General features: G+C 32.5%; 1 protein-coding gene across 1 annotated transcript in view; it reads right to left on the reverse strand.

The window, feature by feature from the left end:
* LOC106664799 overlaps nucleotides 1-17,619 on the reverse strand; it is a 138,983-nt gene extending 121,364 nt beyond the window's left edge. Inside the window, exon 1 of the mRNA XM_024228647.1 lies at nucleotides 17,590-17,619. The gene's annotated coding sequence lies outside the window, so the exon portion shown is untranslated. The remainder of the gene's footprint in view (nucleotides 1-17,589) is intronic.
* Nucleotides 17,620-18,388: the final 769 nt, after the last annotated feature.

An 18,388-nucleotide genomic window follows, 5' to 3' on the forward strand; every position in this document is an offset into this window, starting at 1 on the left:
AATCAAACGGAACTGGAAAATGCATTTATTGACTTTATCAATTCTAAAAATTCTGAATTCTACTCAGACGGAATTAATAAGTTACCAACACGTTGGGAGAAATGTATTGAGAGTATGGGAAATTATTTTGATTAAAGAACATTGCTTTAAAGTAACTAGTTTCTTTTTTTTTGTTTAATACCAAAATCCTGCATTATTTTCCGGACAACCCAATAATTTATTTGGGTAAAAGAAATTTATTTATATATTTTATTAAATATTTCATTATCTTTTTCCACATGTTCTTTTGCTTTATTTTTTTATAGATATAAAATATTTTTTATACTATATTCCCATTTTTCATTTAATTTCTCTCCCTTTTTTCGTTCTCATTCTCTCTCACACTCTCTCTCTCATTCTCTCTCTCACTCACTCTCTCTCTCTTTCTCTCTCTCTCTCTCGATTTCTGTATCTCATTTTTTTTGTAAATCATTTAGTGTCTACAATTTTATTTTAATATAAGCGCCATTTTTGTACATTTAGAATGTATTTAAACAACATATCTGACTTCCTCCCCACGTTTCAACAAAAAAAAAAATCTTTTTATTATCAATTAATCTATTTTGGTTGAACGAATGTTTTTAAAATAATTTTTTCCACCTGGTGTTTATTTATTTTGTTTTGTTTTATTTTTTTACATATAACATTATATTTATAATGTATGCCAATTCTATTTAATCTCTCTCTCTCACTCACTTCCTCTCTCTCTCTCTCTCTTATTTTAATATTTAAAAAACATGGTGATGAGTGAAATGTTTGAAAACTGAATGTTTTCTCCATATTTTACTTTTAATATTGGCCATTAAAATGGTGCTAAGGTTATGAACTTTTTAACGTAATAAATGGTAATTTTGTTATTGATTTTTTGTACTTAGCATTTAATTATTCACTTCGTTGGAATGTTTTTTTGTTTACAGATATGAAATATATCTATTTTAATAACAGCAACACTAATTAACTATTAATTGAAACCCCATGTTTTGCGAATGAAGTCTATGTCAAGAAATGCGGGTTCGACTTACAAATTGCTCTCGGTGAAAAGGGAATTTCCAATTTGAATAAGTCTGTGAGTAATTTGCCTTGTTAAGAGCCGAGGGCGTTTGTTAACAACGGATGTTTATCCGGGGGTTGGAGCTAATGCCCCAGGCCCTCCATGGCCAAAATACATGTCACTTCTAAGGTCATTAATAGGGTAGCAAAGAAGCCCGTGCTTAGCATAAGAAGTAATTTAGGCTCGTGGCGAAGGGGATCCCGCTCGCCATTAGTCCCCCTAATTGCATTATCCTCTCCGGATCTCTTGTTTTCTACTACTTAGCCACCAGCAGACCCACGGAAGACTCGATGCATTAACCAACTTTGGCCTAATTCGGCGATAGGAGGTCTCGCTAATACCCCCCCCCATCATTACACCATAGGCCCTTTCGTCTCGGCCAATCCTCCGACGTGTTAATTATGCCCTTATTACAAGAGATGTTTGTCATCACCCACGAAAATCGTGTCACCCTGTAAATAATACCTTTCCTAAAACGCCGTTCATTAATTTCCTCCTGGAATTAATTGCGACTCATGAATTAATCAAAGTGAAAACCATTAACCCCCCTCTTTCTACAACCTCTTTATTGCGGTGCGTAATTAAAAATCAATTTGCAAAAAAAGCAATTGTTTAAAAAGACACTTCAAAAGAAACAAAATACAATAGATCAGAGGCATTTTGCAAATATTCACAGTGATTGATAATAACGAGAGAGAGAGAGAGAGAGAGAGAGAGAGAGAGAGAGAGAGAGTGACTGGGAGATATAAAGAGTGAGATAAAGACACGGAAAAAAGGGAGTGAGAAAGGGAAAAATTAGTTTTAAACTCACCTACTTTCTCGCTGATTCGACTCAGCTGATTTCCATTAAGAATTTATTGCCAACCATTGACTCCAGCTCTTCTGGACGTGGTCCAGGATGAATTAAAAGAAAAAGAACGTTCGGACGATTAGGTGGGATAATTCGGAACCTTGTATGAATATCCAGCCGAGGCCAATTAAATCAGTTTCAAAAGTTCTTTTTTTTCGGAGTTATCGGATAAGTTTCGGATTATCCAGAGAAAGAAACAATGATAGAAAGTCGAAAGGGAGAGAAGAAGAAACCAAATTTCTCGATGCATACTACCATTGCACACAATTTCAAAAATAACGAGGGAAAAGATTTTTTCTATGGGATGAATAAAAATTCTAAGAAAACATTTTTTTGGTTAGAAAAATTTAACATTTTCAAAGTATACCAACTTTTCGAATTAGTTTTGTCAACCATAGATTCATTGCCTTAGGAGATTTGTTTTATATCAGTTCTCTTAATGCTAGCAGAGTATAAAAATACACAATCGTTTATCTTACAATGCTAAACTTATACTTAAATTATTTTTTACCTCTTGCCATCAATAAATCTACCTCTCTAGAACTCTATATATCTAGTTTTGTATTTCTGCCTATTTATTTTTCTGTTTTAATATATATCTATCTTTCCACCTGTCTGTTCCACTGTATTTAACTACTTATGTATCCGTCTATCTTACTGTTTATTTATCTAAGGTATCTAATTATTTATTTCTATATTTATCTATCTATTTGATTATTTACGTTTATATATTCCACTTCTCTTTTTTTCTATATAGAAATATGTAAAATTCCCTCTACTTAATTTTCTCTCTGTATATCTATCTATTTACCCACTTCCTCTTTAACTACACATATACTTGTTTGGCTCTCTTGCTATTTATCTAATTATATATGTATTGTTGTTTTAAATGTTTACCTTTTTTTTGGAGAAAAATTACACGGGGCACCACAGGCCCAGTTCAACTTCAAAATTTCAAATCCGACCGTATACATACTGATACATCATTTTTTAAAGCTGAAAACGATAGTGCACTCGGAATTAAATAGGACAAAAAACGACAAAGTTTGGGCAAAATGTTCGAGAAAAATAGTCATTTGGTTTACTATTTATTAATCTCATTTAATGTTCGCACGATCTGCCTTGTACTGAAGCAAAGATTTTCTCTTTTTCACAATCTTGACCTGTCAGGGGAGTCGGATTGACAAGTATCTCATGATCTCCAAATAATCATCAACTAACGGTCACAAAACACCACACATCCTTTAAAATGATGTGTCAGGATGTATAGGATCGTATTTGAACTTTTGAAGTTGAACTTGGCCAGATGTATCCTGTATAATATTTTCCAAAAAAGGTAAAAAAGTTTAAAAAAAGACTAAAAAATATTAAAATATTATTGTTTCATTTTATTTAATTATTTTTTTATAGCGTTATTGCTTCAAGAGAAATTCAGCCCGCCAGCTAAAAAGGGCACCCTATATACATATATTTTGTCTCTGGCTCTGCCTACCACTTTTCCTTTCCCTTTTTTTACGTAAATCCTAATTATTATTTTTATATTATTTTTTTATTTTGGAAAACTAATTTTTCCTCTCTCTCTCTCTCTCACTCACTCACTCTCTCTCTCTCCTTCATTTTCTCAAATTTCTAGTTTAAAATATTTACTTTATTTTATCTGGCTTCACTCTCACTCTCTCTCTCTCTCTCTCTCTCTCTCTCTCTCTCTCTCTCTCACAACTTCTCTTTTGTTCACAAAAAGATTTTTATAAAATCGCCATTTCGTCTTACACAAAAATCACTTTATTTTATTTTTCCATTGCTTTCACACATTATTGACAATAAAGTTCAAATGTCGCAGTATCATGAAGATAATTTGATATACAGTTATATCAAATATGTGTTATAAATAGTTTACGTTGAATTGCACAATGTTTTCCGATATGTGCCTGGTTGTTTTAGAACGGTAGTAGAGATCCCATCTCAATAGGGCCGTTTTAACGCCCTTCCGCCTGGCCAGTGACCGAGCAAATAAAAAGCATATTTGTTTCAATCGAAAATGGTCATTTCCAGAGGATTTTTCCGGGCCGGATATGCACTGCGCTTTCACGGGAGATGAAAGGGTGTTTTAACGCCCGTTTTAAAAGCTCAATACGTGTCAAACAATTGCAGCGAAAAACAAAGCAGACGGCCAGAAATTACGAATTCCTCCCCGACTGCAGCATCCATTTTAGCCAAGGGGGCAACGGTGCGTGGCAGAACAGGAGGTATATCGGATTTCCCTCTCCGTCGACGAGGGAACCCGGCCGAGAAACAGTTGTATCGAAATTCCCCACAATTGTGCGCCAATGTCACATACGTAACCGATGATAGGGACGATTGCCAGGCTTTCTTCCGGCAAAAAATATTTTTTCTCTCTCTCTCTTCCGGAGGTCTCTCCAGATTGCCCTGGATTACACACGACCAACTACAATCATGGGAACAATATCTCCGAGAAAACACTGCTCTCACTAGATAATCTTCACGATTTCGCTACTAAATAATGTTTGTGATTATCATTTTCCATAACTCTATTATCTTTTACTAATTGGTAAATTAGGCTGGCTTACGTTTCTTTCATATCTCACTCAATCTATTTTGTGTGTACTAACTACAAACAAATCGATCACTTATTCATTCATTCATTCTCTCACTTTCTTTTGTTTACTCTCACACACTCTTATCTCTCTCTCTCTATACACTCTCTTATATAAATAAAAAAATTATTATATATTTAAAAACAAAATTTCAAGTTATATTTTATACATTCATTTATGTTGATTGTTTTTTATATTATATGTTTATATTAGCTATATCAAATATTAACAACAAAAGTAAGTTTGCAGTAAGATTGACGCATTTCCTATAATACTATTTCTATAAATAAATCTTTCATCTATTTATATTCTCTCTCTCTCTCTCTCTCTCTCTCTCTCTCTCTCTCTCTCTCTCTCTCTCTTTCACGTTAAGTGGTTAATGGAAAGAAATGTTCACGAGACCTAACTTTGCGTGGTTAAAAAAAACTTTAATCAATCGATCAATCTCTTTTTTTCTTTCTCTACCACTTGACGTAGCAGAAAGGACCACGGAAATTAACTTTGCTTGTATTTCTATAAATAAATCGCTCATTCATTCATTCTCTCTCTCTCTCTCTCTCTCACTCTCTCTGTCTGTCTGTCTGTCTGTCTCTCTCTCTCTCTCACGTTAAGTGGTTAATGGACAGAAATGTTCACGAGACCTAACTTTGCGTGGTGAAATAAAACTTTAATCAATTGATCAATCTCTTTCTTTCTCTACCACATTAAGTAGCAGAAAGGACCACGAAAATTAACTTTGCTTGTATTTCTATAAATAAATTGCTCATTCATTCATTCTCACTCTCTCTCTCTCTCTCTCTCTCTCTCTCTCTCTCTCTCTCTCTCTCTACCCCTTTCTTTCTTTCTTCCGCATTAAATGGCAGAACGGTCCACGAAAACTAAATGGTGATGAAAGAAGATAAATCAATTTTTGTTAATTATATTGTTGAAATACATTTGGCCACTGTTTTTATTTACAGCGAAATGCATTTTGTTTTCGTTTTTTAATGAATTGCGCTGAATGCTTTTCCCCTTTCGTCTCATAATTCACTTGGGCAACCACAGTTTTTTGGAAAGGGTTTGCTGTCCCAAAGACAAATTGCCTGCGGTCAAACGGGAAATTTTCTGTTTGACTAAGCCCGAGAGTAATTTCCTCTTTGGAAAATTATGACCCTCATAACACCGATAATTAAAAGAACAAATATGAAAACTGAGCACAGCATTGATTACACCACGTTGGTTTTAGAGTTATAAACTCATCGGGAATTAGATGTCAAATTTATTATTGGCAAGAAAATTGATATATAAAACAAAGTAATCTTAATTATAATCTCGGTTGAATCCTTTAGGAAAGTGAACTATTGATGATTAACCCTATTAAACTCAATGGTCGTTTTCGCAATGACAGGACAGATTATCGAAAAATGTTTCTAAAATTCCATTTTTTTTAGTCAACATTGTAAATATCCCCTTTATAATTAATGTCACGTTCCATAAATCTATATCTATTTTCTTATCTATTTATTGACTTGTACTTACATACCTCAAAAAAATGTGTTAAAATCATTAATTTAAGAAAACATAATATACTATTTTTTATATATTCACTCTCTTCGCCTTTCACTCTCTCTCACTATTTCTCTCTCCCTGTCACCATTCTTGTCCTTTTATGTTGTTTGTTTTTCATCTATCTTCTTTCTATATAATGCTAAATTGTGTTTAATTTTTTTCATATTTTACCTCCCTCCTCACATTTCTCAATTCATCCCTTCCAACGTTATGTTTATTGATATACGCTTTTACTTACACAAAAATAATATGTTAAAATAAATATGTTTTACGTTAACAAAACATAGTTTACTATTTGTATATATATCTCTCTCTCTCACTCTCCTTCTCTCTCTCTCTCTCTCTCTCTCTCTCAGTCTGTCTGTCGGTCTCTCTCTCTCTTCCTCGCACTCTGTCTCTCTCCAAGTCTGCCTTTCTGTCTCTCTGTTTCTCTATCTCTCTCAGTCTGCCAGTCCGTCTGTGTGTCTCTCTGTCTCTCTCTCAGTCTGCCAGTCTATATCTCTCTCTCTCTCTCTCTTTCTCTCTCTCTTTCATTATTTCTTTACTTTACTCTTGGGTACGGTTCCCTTGTCTTAATGTCCTTTCGTTGTTTTGCTTACACAGGGACAATAGAAGGCGCATGGGACCTCACACCTTACCGGCACAATATGTCTTACACTCGCTCTAACTATATCTCTTCCTCATTCTTTATTTCCTTTTTTATTATCGCATATATACAGGGTGTATCAACTTCTATCTTTCACCCATTTAATTCGGAAACGATTAACTTTACCAAAAAATAGTCTTACAAGCAGATATACCTCATCATGCATCTACCGTCGGGCATAACTCAGAAATCCGATCAAAATTTTTCTTTCAGTAAAAGTGGCATAAAATAAGCTCTACAATCGAATTCTACAATAATAATATGAGATTCTTATTTAAAATAACAAAGATAGATGAGAAAGTTATGTTAAGTATGTTACCACCACGCGATTGCTAGCCAAAATTAACTTGGTGTTTGTACATGTCCAGTTTTTAAAATGACAGTTCCTACTCACAGTAAGTGGTTAATGGTTGTTTGAACCTTTTGGACCTAAAATTGTCCATAATAAACAACCTAACAGAAATAGACGTATATAGAAAACCCACAACTATAGACACTATGATACCAGCGGATTCTTCCCACCCATGGTCCTAAAAGGCTGCTGGTTTCATTTTGCTCGTAGGCCATATGTTAAAACTTCCAGTAACACCTGCTAACTATATAAAAAGAATTAGAAACTATTAAAACCTTAGCAAAAAACAATGCGTATCTAGAAATATTGATAGGTTGCTTGTTAAAAGAATAAACAAATTAACTTTAAAAGAATCAACAATACGACTCAGCCACCCCACCATAAATGAATCATTAGAAAAAACACTTACTGTGAGTAGGAACTATTAGTTTAAAAAGCATTGAACACCGCACTCACTCCATCATTCATCATTTCTATTAAGACCAGTTTTGGCTAAAGTTAATCGTTTCCTAATTAAACGGGTTGACTATAGAAGTTGAATATATATATATATATATAATTATTTATTTCTTTTGGTATCGCTTTCCCTCTTTCCTTCCTTCTTTAAACATTTCTCTCTCTCTCTCTCTCTCACTCTCTCTTTCTCACTCTCTCTCTCTCTCACTCTTTCTCTCTCTCTCACTCTCTCTCTCTCTCACTCACTCAATCTCTCTCTCTCTCACTCTCTCTCTCTCTCTCTCTCTCTCTCTCTCTCACTCNTTGGCGTTATGAACTATGCATATTAGCCATGTGACAATTCATGTATGTGTGTTCAAATTTGGGGGGGTTATTGTGAAAAAAGGGCCAGAGGCGACGGTGGGAATCGAACCCACGACCGCGGCGTGAGAGTCTCTCATGCTAACCACTCGGCTACCGCGGTCCCCTATACCGAACAATATACCATTTATTTCGCTGAAAAAATTTATTCCCCTTATTACAAGTGATTCTACCCCTTACAAATATACGAGGTGAATTGCATATTACAAGAGAACTATTACATTAATTTTTTTCACCTAAGGTTTTTGGTAAAAAGAATAATTATTTGGAATAATTAGTATGCTCAATTAAGACCTCTAAGCAAATATAGAAGTAGATGTAGGAATTCCAGCTGTTGATTTAAAAATTGGCCTATTGTCTCAATACTTTATTTTTGGAATTTATTTCCTTTAATTTTTTAAATGTCTCTGGAACCTGAGTTTTGAAGGCCGAGCTTGCACGCCTTTTATTCAAAAGCGTTTAAAATCAAATTTTCGAGATTTAGATAAATAGCAAAGCCGTGCAATGCAACAGGCGAAATAATTAATTCCGTTTGCATAGCACGCCCTGTGCCAGACAGGGTTGCGGGGGTTCATTGAAGCCTGCTGAACCAGGGATTCTCACCTTGGCAAAGGGATGGCAACCACAGACACAAACACTTTCATACTTGAAATTCCTTCGTGCACGGTTTATATCCGTTCGAAAGGATTGTTAATTACAAGGATAAACCCCGCTCGAATAATTTAGAAGAAAACAAGTACGTCTGAGCTTTTAAAAGATTATTTACACACAAAATATTCGTATCCATTTTAGCTGAATATTTGAATTGTAACGCATAATCAGTTGTGAAAAAATGGAAAGGAAAAGTTTTACAGTTGTTAGATTGTTGGTGCCTTTAAGTAAAAAGGATAATGGTATGTTTATAAAAATGAAAGGGCTATATGTATGTATTTTATTAATAAGTGAAAATCAGCTATGTTCGAAAATTTTGTTTTGTCTTGTTATCTTATGTATTTAAAGGATTTTGTACCAATGAAAAAATATTAGTGAGCTTCACTATCTACAGGATGTTAAGTTGACCTATCAGCTGTTCTCACGGTTCAAATCATAAAATTGGAATATTATGAAAAGTGACCGCCACCCGCTCAGAGCTCTTGAAAGGATTATTAGCTAGAACCATGTTATCATTACATAATAAATCTAATACAGTTTGAAATCAGCCATAAATTGGAAGTGTGCCACGCAACCGATACCGGGCGAACTTTACAAATCCCCGGCTTTCTATTTGATTAATTAAAATTACACGGTGTATATCGTAAGTACAAATCGCGCTTCAATTTGCCAATGAATCATCGCCTGATCCGTTACAGGTACAAATGTTTGTATTTATGTTCGACCCCCTTCCCACCGGGGCAAACAACCGGTTAATAACATGGATGGAATTATTTTACCGGATGCGATTTGTCTTAATGGCCCTGGTGTCCGGCTTTTAGCGATTTTAGTGAAAAACGCAATCGCAAAAGTATCGACGTTCCATCGTTATTGCCGGACGTTAATAAACGAAGTCGATCCGGAGAAAAAATAAATACTCGGTTCATACTCGTTCTAAAACGAATTATTACATTTTAACAGTCCAACTTTTATTAATGCACTCGGCAGAAGTGTACTTTTAGATACACTCAAACTTTAATATAACCTTACTCATTAAATTTGCAATTACTGTAGGTCAAACATTACAAATGTTATTCAATATTATGAATATTCAATAAGGAATAGCGATAAAATTTTATCGTTTTTAACCTTAAACATCAAGTATATCAGATAGAAAAGACAATAAAACTTTAATTTACTTAGATTTTTTAAAGTAGTATTGTCTAAAAAAAAGCAGGACTGTTTTATTTATTGCGCAGTGGATTAAGACTAAATTTAGATAGTGTAAAAACTTAAACATTCTGAGGTTAGTTGTAATACAACATAATATGTAGATAAAGCAGACATAAAATAAGTCGCACAAATAAACGTAAATTACATTGAAATTATATTAAATGTACATATGTACGCATATTAAAAAAATGCAGCTGTTCACTTCGATTTTCGTTAATGTATTTAGGCGCCCAAATTCAGAGGTATGTATAGATACATTTTCCTATACAAAATCGTACAAAAACAATTGAATACCTATGATTATTTTTATACGATTTTTAATAACCGCATGACTTAGTGTGCAGAGTACGTAATGAATGAGTAATGAACTTAAGTATGGGGTGAATTGGAAGGGCCAGAAATTTTAGTTGAGACGGTGTGAATCAAACCCACAATAGCACTTCACAAAATTTGTTTTAACAAACTCATACAATAATTAATATATTTAAGTAAACGCTCTAAAAAATAGCATGACTTTGTATATCGGTGTTAAAGCCAATATCAATTAAATACCGAAAAAGTTCCCTTTATGCATAAAAAAGAATATTCTGCAGGTTTTTTAAATTCTTTCGCTCAACTTTCTCAAGTACACGTTTGATTTCACCCTTTCGAAATATAACCAATAATTTTCTCGCACATTAGCGCAACTTTCAATCACATCGCATAATCGCATTTTCCATCAATTCAATTTAATGGTAAGTATAACTATAAGTAAATTCATGGATTTGAGACTTAAATGAAAAAATTTCTGGTAATATAAGTTCTAATATGAATACAATGATTATTATATGATTTTTGCGCAAAGCAGGCAGAAGAAATTATTCTTGAATGAAAAAAAAGTTTGGATTCAGACAAAAATTACCCTCGATGTCTAGTTTTTATTGAAAAATTAACCAAACCTTTGTATTTTATGTGCATTCAACAGTATTACAATCGTTAGAAAGGTAACTTTCACTTCTTTCAGATTATTTCAACGATCTGTATATTTAAAGCTTGTAAATACGAATTCTTATAACAAACAAAAAGTTGTTGATCCAGCCGGAAGCATTATTTTTATCTGGTGGTTCACTCAAAAAATCATAATATCCCTGATGTATACATCATTTTCATGATATTACCAACGCAATGCTACGTTCCATTCTTTGTTAACAACTTTCGGTTTTTTGACATTATAATTCGAAAAATAAGGATTATATTTAATAAAAATATTTTTTACTTCCGATTCTGAATTATTCACGTCGACCAGATTTAAGCCATTTACATGTGGTTTATACGGTTGTCAACACCTGTCCTTGTAGATTTTATAGTTAGAATTTTTAATTTATTTTATAATTTTTCACAATTATCACCTGAAAAGAAAGGTATAAACAAAAAGCAAGAAATCTCTAAAATATGCATTCGGGGGTTTTTACAGATGCTTCCGAAAAACAACATAGGTTGACTTACGTCGCAAAGGACTTCCTTTTTTTGGTGGGGGGGGTGTGTTTCAATGCAAGTTTGCATCTGGATCGCAGATGGATTAGGTTCGTGTTTTATCAAAGCACATCAAAATATTTTGTTAAGTAAGAAACGATGTTTTTTATATTTCGAACTCAACAGCTTAATTTATGATTTTTCCTTCTCGAAGGTGGGATAATAGTTCATCTCAAAAAAACAACAACCAGTTATTCTTTCACTCCATAATGTTTCGAATTTATTTTAATTCTTCCTCAGGTGAGTTAACGCAGTCAGGTTACGTCAGGTTCAAAATATTAAAACGATTGTTTGGACTCTGAAAGACTTAAATATATACTACACTCGCTCCTTTTTAAAATAAACTGTTACAAAATATTAACGACCGACGACCACTGTTTTAACCACTGCGTTACCTCACCTGAAGAAGGATTAAAATAAAACCGAAACGTTGTGGATTGAAAGAAAAACTGGTTGTTTTTGAAATGACTTATTATCCCACCTTAGAGAAGGAAAAATCATAAGTTAAGGAAGAAATATGTTGATATTCGTGTTTTGTCCGACAATGAACAAAAAACACTTGAATACTAATTTTTGAGAAAAAATGCTTTTTTCAATTTTCTGAATGATACCAATTTTTTAGAAAATCGAAAAAAAAATTATAAAATTGAACGACTCTACTGCTTCACAAGAATCATTAGAAGGATTTTTATCCCTATACCGTAATGGAACAAGTTTTCGTAAATTAATTAGAACAGGCGCCATGAAATAAAACCTTGAATGAAGTTTATTTAATTATATCTATGTTGTCCTCACTTTTCATGAAACAAAATGTACACATTGTTGACATAGTCTGACAGCAGAAAAGTAGGTTGTAATAAACTTCAATTTGGATAAAATCCAGAGGTGTTATGAATTTTTAAGGGAACACCAACCATCAAAGACAATAAATACCTCTAGCTGGTCCAGCCCAAAATATCTGGGTTTTTTTCTTTGCAATAAAACTGATAAACAAGTGTGAAACTATTTTTTTACCTAGTTTTAACCACAATATTTCACTAAAATCTATTCTTTCTTCATCATGCATGGCATTCAGAAATGTATCGTCAGTGAGCAGGGAAAATATAATATTTGCAGTCATGCACAAATCAATTATAAATATTGAGAACAGAACCGATGTACTAAGTCTTTGATACAAAAGCAGTTAAAATTTTTGATAGTGCATTTCCTACTTCAGCTTGAAACATAGAGTTTACGAAGTATGACTTGACAAGCCAAAAAACTAAAGTTTGTGTCCTGGGAATTTTATTATCTTTTTTCCCTTAATTAACAACTGACCGTAAAAGGCAACGAGGTAAGGTCAGTGCTATAATTTGGAAAAAGCAAGACACCATAGAAGAATATATGTGCATCTTGTATTCTGCCACATTTATAATTCAAGATTATTATGTTGTAAACGTTCACGAAAATCAATTTCTTGTAAATGTAACAAACTGTAAAATTTAGAATCAAATAGATGCAATTATAATAAGTTTAATTAGTTTTATGACTGATTTCGTCCTACTGTCCCAAGTAAATTCATTTGGCAGACTCAAAGTTATAACAAACTCACTAGTTTTCGTGGTCCGCTTGACCAATTAATATCTTTCAATTAATTAAGGTTTTTAGTTGAGATAAAAAAGTCAATGGCACGAGCGGGATTCGAATCCACGATCTTCAGCTAGGTACGCCGCTGCTGTACCAGTTGAGCTATCGTGACCTCGATACACTCGGACACCAACTTCCTATCTCAACCCCATCTTTTGAGTTTTCCCTCCTTTTTGCCATTTTTCAAATGTCGTGTAATCGGATTGGATTCGTACACCAACTTGAAAAATGGTAAAAAGAAGGAAATATTCAAAAAGGTGGGGTTGAGATGGGAAGTTGGTGGCCGAGTGGATCGAGGTCACGATAGCTCAAGTGGTAGAGCAGCGGCGTATCTAGCCGAAGATCGTGGGTTCGAATCCCGCTCTGACTTTTTTATCTCAATTAAACCCCCCTAATTAATTGAAATAATATAAAATGTTGACTTGTTTTAAGTAATAATCTTCGTAAGACAAAAAGAATTTTAAAATAAGAAAACCTTTGTTTGAAATTTCAAATATATGTATATAACTAAAAAAACAATCTCACATGTGAAAAAGTCAAGAATATTAAGATTTAAAACTTAAAACGTACTAGTAATTCTTAGTAACCATAAACCGATAGCGATTTTCTTGTTTTATGAGTTCAAAATTTTTTCAGCCAACCCTAGATGTAAAAAGATACATTTAAATAAAAATAACTCCAATAACAGAAAAGTGAAACATTACAATTACAAACATTAAAAGAAACATTCCTTTAAAATGTAAATAACGATTCTTCAGATTATATGATAAAATATTTATATAATATCTCGTGTGGTATCTAGCCGAAGATCGTGGGTTCGAATCCGGATCGTGACACTGACTTTTTTATCTCAATTAAAAACCTTAATTAATTGAAAGTTATAACAAACATTTGAAACAAAGTTACTCAGCATTTAAATCTACCAAAATATACTATTAATACTTATCTTTCATTTTAAGTTACCATCTTGGTATTTTTCGAAAATTCTACGTTCAAATGTGCAATTGAATATAAAAGTCAGCAAAGCAACGTCAGGGATATAAACCGGGTGTTTAAAACGCCGAATTCCACGTGTTTATTCTTTATTTTCAGTTCTTAATTTTTTTCCTTTCTTTTGTACATTTCATCTATACCACTTGTTAAAAGCTTTCCTTTCGAACCGAAATTTAGGTTATTAGTTCACTAACTTGTTTTCTTAAATTGTTGGTGAAAAAACACAATAAATAGATAGACATCTTCGAAACAATAAATTGTCTAAGACAGGAGTTACGGTAGCATTTGAAGCGCCAATTGCGGCTTATAATACACAAATGGTTGCATACGAATCCTGGCTTGTACTCTTGAATAATTCAGAATCATCCACTTCTGTGGTATAACCGAATCTTGAACACTCCTGTTCCGGGGTTTGCAACACCTGAACCAAAACCCTTATCATATTTCGAATTGTTTTCAGTCTTCTTAAAAGTAACGCTTTTGTTACGCAATAGTTCTATGTTTTTTTATGTAATGGAAGTAGGGACAATTTTCATAAGAAGGCAATTATAGTTAAAAAATATGAGTTAATTATAGTTTAAAAAAATATGAGGCCATGTCAATAATGATAAAAATTAAATATGTAAAAAAATCGATTTGATTGGGGATTTAAACATTTTCTAGCACAAATATGACTTAAAGGTAAGGCAATTATTGTGAACATAGATGACATAAGATTTGTGTGGGGCCAACGAACAACTTGCTTAAAAGAAGTAAGGGATCGTGATAAGACCCTATTTTTCCCAATGATTAAACTCAATATCTATTAAAATTATATTTTATATTTACTATTTCTAACATATAATAATGAATAATAATTCTATTTTAAGTTTTCTCTGTGGATCGATAAGAAATAAAAATTTGTCAGAATTATTAGATACAACAGTATCAGGAATTTAGTAGACTAATAAGGGGAGATTAAACTCTTAACTTAAAAGAGAATTTTTTTTTAAATTAAAACTCACTGACATTAGCTACACGTTTTTGACCAATGGGCTCTAGGAGCCAAGAAAAAAAAAACAATTATTCAAATTAGGGGGTTGCAACCACTTTTGGGAAGTTCAGCGAAAATTTTTAATATTTTTATAATTTTTTAAACTCTCTTCTACGTGGATGGATTCTAAGTGGATGGATTTTAATATCTGCTAAAGCGAAAAATTTTACCGTATTTCACGATTTTTTCAGCCATTTTGTTCAAGTAGTAATTTTTGCAAAATCCTAAAATGTAAGAATTTGTTTGGAAATATCGAAATCCAATCAAAATATCCAGGTCGATTTTTTCCTGATATAGCCATCATAAAACCGTTAAATACTGATTCCACTTTAGTAGAAATTTTACAGTTGTTTTATTTTGAAGATATTTTTTGACATAAAATACATGTTTTTTACGTTGGAATTCTGGGCTTCAGAAAACAAATTTTCTAGGCTGTCAAGCCCGAAAAGATCTCTTTGTTTACATTGCTATGAAAAATCAAATTTAAAAGCTTTAAAAGGTGCATAAAACAAATCCGAAATGTAAAAATATATCGTTAATAAATACATAAAATTGTAACTTTGATATATCTTATACCATATCACAGGACCTGCGTAACACTGTTTTCCCTAACCATCTTAAACTTCCATATATTTGAAATTAATTCACAAAAAGCGACAATTTTTCGACTTCAAAATAATTTATTTATAAAATATTGATATTGTGATACCTTGTCTTCTATTAAAAACAAACTCCTCTGGATTTTCTGCAACGCTCTCCGTTGCAAAACAGCATTTCTCTGATTTGATCCTTAAATGAATAAAATTAAAAAATTTAAATCCTGCCTGCAGTCATATTTGTATTTTAGTTTTACAATCAACATAACTTGAGTAAGAAATATGGTCATGCAAGAAAACGTACTAAATTTTATTAGGGCTTTACTATGTTTGAAACCATTTGTTTTAATGCTATAAAAAGATATTAATTTTTGTTAACGGTGTGAAAATTGTTTAAATTCTGTTTGACATTTTTCGTTCTAATTGTTCTTATTCCTGATTTTAATATGAAATTTTAATAATATCATTTCTATTGAGATCATTTCTATTAAATGAACAAGTTATTGTGTTCATTATTAAAAGATGATACTGTTTTTGTCAAAAATGCCTTCCTTTTTGAGATAGTGGCAAGCATTGTAAGCATAAAGACTATAAATAGAAACAAAGCCACCCAAAGCTGTACTCAAAATATTAAGTTACTTGATTTAAAATTTTTATAACAAACATTTTCTAATATAAATTAACGCTTTTTATTCACCGTAGTAATGAGCCATTGTCATTTAAAACAATAAATCTTCAACATTAGTTCGTTAAAAAATGAAATTCTTTTGTCGCATAATGCTACAGAAATTATTTTTGGACATAGGTAATTTTATTGTATACTTGAATATAATATTTAAAACTACACTATTATTTTAATTGGTTATGCTTTTTCAGTGAAAAAATGTTCACCTAATTTTTTATTATTTAGAAATTACCAGATCATTTGATCATTAATACTTTAATGATCTGTTTATTATTAATTATTATTTATTAAAGAAACTTAGTGTCACGATTGAGACTCGAGAGTGTCGAAGGTAGTTGGTTCGAGTCCCCCACGTGACACTAATTTTTCTTCTCAACCGTCTTTGCATAAAAATTTGAAATAATTTATCATAAAGCTTTCAGTTACAAATTATTCAATACGGAGATTAATTTATCCATTTAATCAATCATGTGTTGTTTAATTAGTATTTCATTTAGTTCAACATTTATAAAAATGTCTAAAAAAGTGTATTTTTTGACAACGTCATGAAAAGGCAATAATTTTTTAAAGCAAGCATTTATCAAATTCACATCCTCAAAGCTAGATTATTGACCAAAGAATACCCTACATCAATTTCAAATGATAAGCATATATATATATCACACAATTTTTTAAAAATTTATTATTTCTTTTATATAAAATTTAAACTATAACAGTATGTTTATTTGTCAGTTCTTGTACTGGGTTTTGCCAAATACACCTTGTTAATGAATATTACAGTTTATTCAAGATTTATAGAGACATGTGTCACAAATGTCAACACGTTTGTCATAATGAAATTGATACATGTTTTATTTTTCTCGAGTCTGTCTGTGATTGTCAGACAGCAGTAAAAGTCTTATTTTTTCTACGCCATAAAAATTCAAATGGGTTGAACCACTTGTTGTTGGTAGTCAAATGCAATATTCTTGAAAGGAATGTACGTTTTTGTCCAACGTTTTGACTACATAAATTATATTTAATTATTCTTTTAAAATAAATGTTTCAAAAATGAAGTCTTACTTATGTGACTATTTATATTTAAAGAATGTAGACGAAAATTTCTTTATTGTGATTTTGTATTTGTTGTTTTTAGATTGTAATAAGAAAATATTTTTTTTTAATTAACCATAGAATTGATATCTGAAAGTAAGTTTTTTGCACTAGAGAAAATTGTTCAAGGCGTGAAGGGAAGTTTTGTTGTACTAGATTGAGAGGGAAAATTAAGTTTTAATTCTAGGAAAATTATTGTCATTAAATTTTATTGTGCATTAACAATCTGCGGGTTTAATGACGATCGCGTATAAGAGGCAAAGCGAACTCACCATTGGATGTCGTTGGTATGGTGGTCAGGGAAAGACTGAGGGTAGCTGCATCCCCCACCAGTTCAGCCGGCGCGGCTCCCCATCCCCCTCAAACCTACTTGTTGTCCCGCAAACCAATCTCTTACACCTCCCGATTATTTATGTGCCGAGGGTTAAAAATAAATTATCGGCTCGTGTCACTCCCGGACCCCGGCCGAAAGGGGAGGATAAATCCAAAACGAGCCATGATAATTGCATTACGATCTCGGCTCTGGGGGTTTATTTACCAAATATTCTCAATTAGAGCCAACTTCTCCAGATTTTCAGTGACAAATGGTAACGATCAAATTGTTTAAACATAGCGACGAGAGGAACAATGGGCTCCTTCCTCTCTCTTACCGGGGGGTGAGAGGACAATAGGCCTCCCCTTTCCTGGGAACTACTAATTACGCCAGCAATATATAATCGTGTACATTGACGGATGTACTTCCTTTACGACACATCACCTATTCTTAATACTTTTTATTGATTCGGAAATTATAAGTCAAACTAAGCTAAGAAAACTGTAAAAACGAGATACAATGGAAATATGGCATGGTTAAATATTTCAGATATATTGACATAGTACACCCTTTTCATATTAATTTTGCAATTAATATTTAAATAATGTAAAACACAAAACTGTATAGAAAAATATTTATATTAAAACAACATTTTTACAATACGACAGCAACTGCAGGGTCTTTGCTGAAACTTCACACTTTAACCATCTCGCATGTTTTCCTTTCTTACGAGTAACCCCCAAATGGCGCTCGTAAAA

Source organism: Cimex lectularius, unplaced genomic scaffold (assembly GCF_000648675.2).
Source record: "Cimex lectularius strain Harlan isolate CLEC.00 unplaced genomic scaffold, Clec_2.1 scaffold191, whole genome shotgun sequence".
Classification (NCBI taxonomy): Eukaryota; Metazoa; Arthropoda; class Insecta; order Hemiptera; family Cimicidae; genus Cimex; species Cimex lectularius.